We start from the raw sequence: 9,520 nt of genomic DNA, 5'->3' as shown, positions 1-9,520 counted from the left end.
TCAATGACAAAAACTAACTTAAATGCCAAAATAATTCAGTAAAGTGGCAGGATATAGCATTAACACACATAAATCAACAATTTATATATATATGTATATATATATGTGTATATATATATATACATAAACAATAACCCATTAGAATACATAATGGTAGAGAAAACCTCATTTACAATAGCAATAATGAAGACTAAATACTCAGGAATAAAATTTACAAGATGTATACAAAACCTATACAAGGAGAATTTTAAAACACACCTGGAAAAGACAAAAGTAGACTTGAAGACATGGAAAGACACCACCTCTTCTTGGATAGGACGACTCAAAGTTATAAAGATATCAATTCTCCCTGAGTTAATTTATAAATTTAATGCAATCCCAATAAAATTACCAACAAGTTATTTTATGGGATTAGATAATGATACTAAAGTTCATATGGAAAGATAAACATGAAAGAATAGCTGGGAAAACACTGAAAAATTAAAACAATAAGGGAGACTAGCACTACTGAGCATGATAACATACTGTAAAGCCTCTATAATGAAAACAGTGTGGTACTGCTGCATTAATTGGCGAATACACCAGTGGAATAGACTAGAATGTCCCGAAATAGAATATTGGAATAGAATGGAATGCCTAGACCCAAATGCATATGAAAATTTAGTATGTGACAAAAATGGTATCTTAAAACACTGAGGTCAAGAGAGTCTTTTTTTATAAATGGTTTTTGGAAAACTGGGTAGTTATGGGGAAAATTAAAAATTAGATCTATATTTCATTCCATATGAGAATAAACTACAAATGGATTAAGGACCTAAATGTAAAAAAATGTACAAGTAGGGCTGGCCCTGTGGTGTAGTGGTTGAGTTCGGCATGCTCCACTTCAGCCGCCCGGGTTCATAGATTCGGATCCCAGGTGCAGACCTACACCACTTGTCAACCATGCTGTGGTGGTGATCCACATTCAAAATAGAGGAAGACTGGCAACAGATGTTAGCTCAGGGCGAATCTTCCTCAGCAAAACAAAACAAAAGAACTGTACAAGTACTAGAAGAAACCATGGGTTCAAGTTATCATGGGAAAGAGTTTCTAACTATGACTCAAAATCCGGAGACAACAAGAGAACAGATTGATATATTTGACTACATTAAAAAAATTTTTAATGTGCATGGCAAAATACACTATAAACAAAGTCAAAATACAAATGACAAACTGGGAGAAAATATTTGCAACGTATACCATAGACAAGGGCTAATCTCTAATATATAAAGCAGGGGCCAGCAAGCCTTTTCTGTAAAAAGCCTAATAGTAAATATTTCTGGCTTTGATGGTCTCAGTCACAGCCAATCAATTCTGCAGTTGTAGTGTGAAAGCAGCATAGACAATATGTAAACAAATGAGTGTGGCTGTGTTCCAATAAAACTTTATTTATAAAAACTGATGGTGCCAGATTTGGCCTATGGGCCCTTGTTTGCAGACCCCTGATACAAAGAACTCTCAAAAATTGAGACAAGGGCCTAAAAACCTCATAGAAAAATGGGAAGACATGAACAGGCAATTTACAAAAAAAGATATAAGATGGTCACCAAACTTATTTTTTTAAAGTTCAAACTCACTTATAATTAGAGAATTGCACATTAAAATAACACTGAGATGCCATTTCTCATCTATCAGACTGGTAAAAATTAAAGTATAACAACATATTATGTTGCTGAGGCTGTGGAGAAACAAGCGCTCTTGTATATTTCTGTTGGGAATGCAAACTGTTTCCACCTTTCTGGCAGGGAATTGGGCAATACCTAATAAAACTACAATTGCTCTTACCTCTTGAATCAGCAATCCCACATCTAGAAATCTTCCCTGAAGATCTCGAACAAAAGGAAGATTATGAACGGATACGGAGTGATTTCCAGAACATACCGTTAAGCGAAAAAAGTAAAGCTCTAAAGAGTATCTAGAGGATGCTACCCTTCGTAGAAAGAAGGGGATATAAGAAGACATACATGTACTTGCTCATTTATGCAAAAGAAATACAGGAGGATAAACTAGAAATAAAGAGCTTACCTACCTTATAGGTATGGGTTATTGGTGGAAAAGGGACAGGATATTAGGAATAAGGAGGTAAGTGACACTTCTCTGAATATACCTTTTTGTGTAGCTTTGAACCATGGTTTTGTGGAACCATACTGTTTCACATACTCCAAAAAAATTAAAATTAACTATAATGAGGAGGGAACCCTAAATGGCATACAAACTAACAAATGAACCTACCGGTATTAAAAATGAATAGCATAACGACGCTGAAAAGGATGGGAAAGAAAAGAACTAGCCTAAGTGTTCCAATTATCAGTAGAGGGCACTAGAAAGACACCGGAGGAGGAAGAGATTTCTTTTCCTGGTTCTGGTGTGCTCGTCTCACCAGGCTCCTATGGCACCCGTGGCTTCTGCAACACATTCCTGGCCCAGCAGCCAGCATCATATGGCACATCCCATGAACAGCTTCCTCCAGCATCCCTTGGGTGGCTTCACTGTGAGTTCCAAAGCGTGACTCCTGCCCACGGACAGCTTCCCTCTGTATACCACAGAGCAGATTTCTATCAAGCCCTGCCAACACAGCAGCTCAGCAAATTTCTCTGCCATTCAAAGGTTCATTGCCATGCCCTTTCTGATCAGATCTGCTTCTAAGCTGGAGGTGGAGAGATGGGGAGTGGCATTTTTCTCAGGTGCTTTATATCAGCAGTAGGGCTAACAGCTACTCCCTATATCTGCTATTCCTCTGTTCTTTGGAGTCCTTTTTACCTCTTACTAACCAGTCTCCCATTACTCCAATCCCCTGTTATAGTTAATCATTACTTATATTAAACATTTTCTCTTCAAACTACTGTGTGTTTTCTGTCTCTTGATTGGACTCTAAGAATACATTAGGTAACACTGGAAAACGGTGAGCACACTTAGTGATCAGATCTTGGTTTCTCAGCACCATTCTCCAGTAAAAGGATTCAGGGCTTCTTAGAGAAGTGGTTGAGTCCAGAGCTGGAGCAGGGAAACTACAAGATGAGCCTGAAACATCTTGTGAGGCCAAAAAGTAAGAATGTGATCAAAAAAGAACAGGGCATGTCAAAAAGATGCAGGAGCCAACCTGGAGGAGATCCTAATGGCCAAAGCTGGAAATTTGAGCAACAAAATAAACAATGATAGTATTGGATTATAACGCATAGAATAAAATAAATATCCATAAGTCTGTACTGGTATAAATATGTCATTGAATAAATTAATAAATGGGAGAGATGAGACAAATAATTTGGAGAAATCCAAATAATTTGTGTAGCTACTCCAACTTCCAGGAGGTGGTGGTTAACATCCTCCTCCCACTCCTGGGGGGGGCGGGGGCTGTGTGCTTAGTGACTTGCTTCCTAAGAGTAGAGTATGGAAAGGGGGGGAAGTAACTTTACAGTAGAGAAATCTGGCAAACACCTGCCAAGTGATCAAAGTTAACATTATTGGTGATAAGTCATGTTGATAGCATGTACCCCTGATATGAAGTGATGAGAATGGCACTTCATGTCTGTGGTATTCTCCCCCAAATCCAAAACCCTAGTCTACTAATGAGAAAAATGTCAGATGAAACCAACTCAAGGATGTTCTATCAATCACCTGACCAGTACTCCTCAAAACTGTCGAGGTAATCACAAACAAGAAAAGTCTGAGAAACTGTTACAGTCTAAAAGAGGCCAAAGGACAGGATGACTAATTGTAATGTGGTGTCCTGGATGGGATCCTACAACAGAAAAAGGACATTAGTTTAAAACTAGTGAAATTCGAATAAAATGTGCAGTATATTAATGTACCAATGTTGGCTCCTTAGTTGAGACAAACATACCATAGCAATATAGTATGTTAACAGCAGGAGAAACTGGGTGAGGGGCGTATGGGAACTCTATATACTATCTGTGAAATTTTTCTCTGAATCTAAAGCTATCTGAGATAAAAAGTTTATTTAAACAATAAAAGGACACAGGAGCCAACCTGAAGTCACTCCCAATGGCCACAGCTGGAACGATTTGAGCAGCACAATAAATAATGATAGTATTGGAGGATAACCCATAGAATAAAATAAATATCCATGAGTCCATACTGACATAAATAAAAAAATTGAATAAATAAATAAATGAGAGGGAAGGGACAGCTCTTTCATTGAGAAGAATTCACAATGGAGAAATCAGCAGACACTACCTTAACTAAATGATCAATGTTAAAATCAACATTATGTACCTCCTAGTAAGGTGCACTGAGAAGGACACTTCTGTGGTATTCTTGCTAAAACGCATAACTTCCATCTAATCATGAGAAAACATCAGACAAACTAAATTGAGAGACATTCTACAAAATACCTGAACTGGACTCTTCAAAAGTGTCAAAGTCACAAAAAACAAGCAAAGACAGAGGAACTGTTAAAAGATTGGAGGAGATGCTGAAACAAAAAAGAATATTAGTGGAAAAATTGGTGAAATTTGAATTAGGTATATAGTTTATTTAACAGTGTTGTGCCAAGGGGAAAGGAGGCTCTGGTAGAGCTGAGCATCTGCTAAGAACCAACAGAGAGTAAGGGTCTGTGCTGGGAGTCAGGGTATAGCATCTCCCTGGCTAGGGCTGGTGGCAACGCCCACCCCAACCTTACCCACAGACGCCCTGCAGGGAGCTGCCTCCCCCTCCCCCAGGTGTGGGGCTGACCCTCCCAGCCCACCTTTCCTCCATCAGCCACGTCACATTTTCCACTGAAACACACATGGCTCTGGATGTGGGACATCAGCCACGTGGTGCTCACTCTCAGCAGGAGGATGGTGATCTGTCTCAGGGGCAGAAAGTCTGGAATCTGTCACTTCTGTGACCCACCTGCCCTTCCCTGAGGCCCTGGTGACCGATACCAAGTACCTCATTTAATTTTCACTGCAACCCTGTCAGCTAGATGACAATGATTATCATTAGGACCACTTGACAGTTAGAAACAGCTGAAGTGCAGCAATGTTAAGTCATTTGCCCCAAGGTCACACTGCTAGCAAGTAGCAGGACAGGGAAATATTTAAGCCAGTTGATCCCAAAGTGCCCACACTCAGCCACTCTGCGGTACTGAGCCCCATACACGGTCGGCTCCCAACAATATTTCCATTTTCCATTGTCTTCAAAGCACTCAGGCTGAGGGGTGACAACACCTCATGCACATAAACTGAGCTTTTGTATGTTTTAGTGCACATCCAGGGCAACCTAGATAGCCCTCTCTTTTCTGATAGACATGAAAACTCAAACTCACCCTTCCCACCCACTTCTTGGACACTGGAAGCCAGGTGTGTAGCAGGTCCCCCAAGGACTGACCAACTCAGGACTGTTGATCTTTGGTCACCTCAGGTCCCAAATTTCTTGGGCCATGCTCCTGATTCCTCTGGCTGCCAATCATTCACTGGCCAGCAGAAGCCACTCAAGGCTGGACCACAACCACTGCCAGAGGACACTTCAAAGTCCCCCAATCACTGACATGGCTCAGGCGCCTCACATCATTAGTCCACAGTGTTGGCCAATTACTGCATCCCAGAGAGGGCCCTTAGCTGCCTTCCATGGGAACCTCAAATAGTGCCCAACACAGGCACGCCAGTGCCACACCCGCAGCAGGTTTCCAACCGTCTATCTTCCCAGACTGCCAATCACTGATGCACATAATTTCTAAAACTGACATGGAGAGGCCAAACTGACCATTCCTGAAGGATGTTATGGCTACCATTCCAGAAACCAACCCAGTGTCCTTCGTGAATGTTCATAGCAACTTTATTCATAACAGCCCCAAACTATCCAACAACAGGTGACTGAATAAACAACCTGTGGTACATTCATACAATGAAATACTATTCTGCAATAAAAAGGAACAAAAAACTGATACATGCAACAGCATGGAGCAATTTCAAAAGCAATATGCTGAGTAAAATAAGCCACAAAGAAAAGAGTAGATATGTATGATTCCATTTAAATGAAGTTCTAGAACAAGCAAAGCTAATCCATAGTGATAGAAGTCAGAATAATGGTTACCACTGGGTGGGGAGGAATGACTTGGAAGAGACCATGATGGAACTTTCTGGAGTGATAGAAATATCTTGGTTGGGGGGGAGGTACATGGATCTATACATTTGTGAAAACTCAACACACTGTAACTCCCTAAGATGGGAGCATTTTATTGCATGTAAATTATACCTCAATTAAGAAAACAATCAGAAATATTGCGGGAATGTACATATTGGATCAGTTTGTACCAGCAAGAGAGTGACTTGTATGAACGTCTCTGTAAAATCCACCGGATACTGACTCTTAGGAAAGATCTGCTGGGAACCCGATGGAGATGGAAATCATGGGAGGAGATTGACAAATAGCTCCCCACTGCTCCACCCTATTGCAGCCCTCCCTCCCTGAGCAAGAAGGATTTTTCTTGCACACAAACCAAGTAAGTTATGGGGAACCATGCACCTTAAAGAGTTCATGAGATGAAATAACCTCTTGGTAACTGTGGGAGACTTTCTAACTTCATTCATTCAGCACATTTTTATGGCACTAACTCTGATCCAGGCATTGTTGTAGTGGCAGGGAGAGAGCATCAAACAAAACTGATCCATCCTCTCTACATGGGTGGCTGTCACTCTGTCCCCAATGCCCTCAGGTGAGACTTCAGGGAGGGAGAGAACCACAGGGGAAGATCCCCATGGGTGCGAAAGTTAGAAAAGCAGAAAGAATCTGTGAAAGCATCAATCTGCTTGGGAAAAACAGACCTATGCTTCTTTGAAAAGGTGTGGCTGGTAGTATTCTGAGGTAAATCCTGTGTTCTGTTTTGTCAGTTTTTTAAAAACTTTTCTTTTATTGAGGGATAATATACATAGTAAAGTGTATAATGAGCTCAAATATTAAGTGTACAGTTTGATGAGTTTTGACAACTCACTCAAATCAGGGTATAGAATATTCTCCAGATGTCTGGACAGTGTATGGACATACCACAATTAGTTTACCCCTTCACAAGTTGATGGATATTAGGACTGTTTCCCGTTTTTCCCTAGTATGAATGAATTCTAAGATTTACCAGACGCATTATAACTCCATCCTCAACTTCTTTCTTGTATTATAGATGGTCGGGAGGAAAAACAGGAGGCCCGAAGTCAGTGAAAGAGAGAAAAGTACAACTTGGAAGAGAGTGGTTGTGAAGCTGGCCGTGGTCCTCGTGGCTAATACAGGGAAGCTAGCAAAGTAAACAAACAAATAAACAAGGTTTAACAGAAGTTTTTTTTTTCCCTACCAACTTGGAAAGCAGAGTGGGGGCTTTCCAAAACAAGCCAGCCAAAGTGAAGGGCTTTCTGCACCCCACAAAACAGGGCTTTTCTGTGATAGATTATGGATGGGTTGGACAGGGAGAGATCTTAGGCTCAGTTTCTTGTTCAGCTGATGAGAACAGAAAACATTAGGAAATGGCAAAGGGGCTGAGGACCTAGGCATTAGTAGCCCCAGTCCCAATTAGGGCGTGATCATGTCCAGTCTTTCTCAGGGCTTGTGGGGCATAGCTCATGGGGGTGGCAATGAGGAGGAGAGAAGACACCTGCAGCGCCTCGTCCTATGAAACCGGCCACAAGTGAACATAGTGTCCACATTCTGCTTTGATAAACATGTGATCCCTGTTGCACATATTGTGAAAACTTCATGTGACAACCCTGTTTTCCATGGCCCAGGAAAGTCTCCCACAGAAGAATAGTGACCTGCTAAGCACCTAGAAAGGGAATGGGACTTTGGAAGAGAGAGCTCCCTGAACCTTGGCATTTCATCTAGGCAGAACCAGCTAGGGAAATGATGGGCAGAAAAAACTTTCCAACACATGCACTATATAATTTATTCCCCACTGTATTCCCAAGGGATAGATTTTTATTGCCATTTTATGATAAGAAAACTATAGCTTAGAGAGTTTAGGTTAACATGCCTGAATTCATATAAATTCTGTGGTAGAGCCAAATATCTGTAAGTGCTGGAGCGACACCTGGAAGGTGCTCACTAGAGACATCTAATCTGAGTTGTCCCCAGACATCCTAGCAAGTACAAGTGATAGTTGAGAGGGGTAACATGTGGTGCGATGGTAGATTTCTCTTTTTTTTCCTATTTGTACTATCAACTTTTGTCTTGCATGTTTTGAGACCATTATACATTAAGTGCATATAATTTTAGGATTAAAACTTCCTAGTGGGGCTGGCCCAGTGGCATAGTGTTTAAGTTCACACATTCCGCTTTGGTGGCCCAGGGTTCACAGGTTTGGATCCCGGGTGCAGACCTACACACTGCTCATCAAGCCATGCTGTGGCGGAGTCCCACATACAAAATAGAGGAAGACTGGCACAGATGTTAGCTCAGGGCCAATCTTCCTCACCGAAAAAAAAAGAAGAAAAAAAACTTCTTAGTGAGTTGAACTTTTTTATCATTATGCAGTTATTCTCTTTATTTTTTTTAATTTTTTGTTTATTGCAGTAACATTGGTTTATGACATTGTAAAAATTTCAGGTGTACATCATTGTAAAAATATGGAACGCTTCACGAATTTGCGTGTCATCCTTGCACAAGGGCCATGCTAATCTTCTCTGTATCGTTCCAATTTTAGTATATGTGCTGCCGAAGCGAGCACTATTCTCTTTATTTTTAGTATTTTGGGCCTTAAAGTCTGTATCATCTGCTATTACTATAACTATATCATCCTTTGACTTTCGATCTTCTCTCCTTATGTTTTAGATGTCTCCTATAAACAGACTGTAACTTGCATTTTGTTATCCCAGTAACAATATCTATCTTTTCGCTGGTAAGTTTAGTCTATTACACTTATTGCGATTATTAACATATTTGGATTTATTTCTACCATCATATTGTGTGCTTTCTATTCATCCTATTTTTTCTATTTTTATTTGTCTGTTTCTATTTTCTTCCATTATAGCCTTTTTTAGATCAAAGTTTTTTGTTCTTAATTTCTCTCATTCCATTTTCCCTGCTCTGATTTCTATATTGTTTACTCTATGTCTATTCTTGTAAAGGCTGTTAGAGCTTTTAAGCATGCATAACCACATAAATGTTTATTTTTACCCATATCAAAATAGTACAAAGGAATAGAAAATTTTAAATCCTATCACGACTTTTCACCTGTTTACAAAAGGCACAACAAAAAACTAAGTTCCCAGAAAGATTGAAAGTAAAAGAATGGAAAAAGCGGAGATCGTTAAAATGGTAAATTTTATGTTGTGTGTATTTTACCACAATGAAAAAGAATGAAAAAAAAACATACCAAATAAATTTATTTATACAAAATAAATAGTAACCAAAAAAGCTTGTATGCTTATATTGATATTAGACAAAGTAGAATTTGAGGGCAAAAAGAAACGCTGTTTATCCTCACTGTCTCCAATTCCTATCATTCCACTTTCTCTGTAGCTGATTCCAATCAAGATTTTGCCCCATCACTACTGAA

General features: G+C 39.9%; 1 non-coding gene across 1 annotated transcript; it reads right to left on the bottom strand.

The window, feature by feature from the left end:
- Positions 1–8,582: 8,582 nt before the first annotated feature.
- Positions 8,583–8,689, bottom strand: LOC131401506 (U6 spliceosomal RNA). The gene has a single exon (XR_009217705.1). It is a non-coding gene; the product is annotated as a U6 spliceosomal RNA (small nuclear RNA).
- Positions 8,690–9,520: the final 831 nt, after the last annotated feature.

The sequence above is a fragment of the Diceros bicornis genome, chromosome X, assembly GCF_020826845.1.
Source record: "Diceros bicornis minor isolate mBicDic1 chromosome X, mDicBic1.mat.cur, whole genome shotgun sequence".
NCBI lineage: Eukaryota > Metazoa > Chordata > Mammalia > Perissodactyla > Rhinocerotidae > Diceros > Diceros bicornis.
Note: the sequence above shows the minus strand (reverse complement) of the source record. Positions and strands in the feature narration are given on the sequence as shown.